Below are 1,026 nucleotides of genomic sequence, written 5' to 3'. Positions count from 1 at the left end.
TGATACAGGTGACAACGGTGACACGGGTGATACAGGTGACACGGGTGATACAGGTGACAACGGTGACACGGGTGATACAGGTGACAACGGTGACACGGGTGATACAGGTGACAACGGTGACACGGGTGATACAGGTGACAACGGTGACACGGGTGACACGGGTGACAACGGTGACACGGGTGATACAGGTGACAACGGTGACACGGGTGATACAGGTGACAACGGTGACACGGGTGATACAGGTGACAACGCTGACACGGGTGATACAGGTGACAATGGTGACACGGGTGATAATGATGACAACGGTGACACGAGTGACAGATGTGATAACGGTAACACAGGGGACGCGAGTGACAACAGTAATAGATGTGACATGGGTGACAGCTATAGGTGACAACAGTGACAACGGTGACAGCTACAACAGCTACAGGTGACAACAGTGACAATGCAACACTGTGACAGCCATACATGACAACGGTGACAGCTGCAAGAGAACGCTGACAGTGTGACAACGATGACGAGGATGACAGCTAGCTACAGGTGACAATAATGAGTGTGACACGGGTGACAGCCCGCACGACAGACGCCTCCTCACCTGATGAGCGAGGATGAAGATGTTATGTCCGACCTCCTTGGGAGTGACACTCTCTTCTTCATCATCATCCTCATCCTCAGCTTCCTCCTCTACCTGTGGGGCTGAGTGGAAGGCCTTCACACACACATCCACCTGTGCAAGATGGAGCCATCGTCAGAGCTGGCTAGAGAGGGGGAGGGGAGAGAGGGGGAGAGGGGGAGAGGGAGAGAGAGAGAGAGAGACACCGGACATCACTGACAGAGCTGACAAGAGAGGGGGAGGCAGGGGGAGAGAGAGGGGGGAGAGAGAGAGTGGGACAGAGAGAGAGAAAGAGAGCGAGAGAGAGAGAAGGGAAAGAGAGGGGGAGTGGGAGAGAGAGAGAGGGGCAGAGGGGAAGAGGGAGAGAGAGGGAGAGAGAAAGGGGGATAGAGAAAGAGAAAGAGAGCGAGAGA

General features: G+C 54.6%; 1 pseudogene; it reads right to left on the bottom strand.

Moving 5' to 3' along the window:
- The window catches only part of LOC106818996, a 20,244-nt pseudogene that overhangs the window by 6,745 nt on the left and 12,473 nt on the right, over positions 1–1,026 (bottom strand).

Source organism: Priapulus caudatus, unplaced genomic scaffold (genome assembly GCF_000485595.1).
Source record: "Priapulus caudatus unplaced genomic scaffold, Priapulus_caudatus-5.0.1 Scaffold2725, whole genome shotgun sequence".
In the NCBI taxonomy this organism is placed as follows: domain Eukaryota; kingdom Metazoa; phylum Priapulida; class Priapulimorpha; order Priapulimorphida; family Priapulidae; genus Priapulus; species Priapulus caudatus.
The sequence above is the reverse complement of the archived record's forward strand: the minus strand, read 5'-3'. Positions and strand labels throughout refer to the sequence as shown.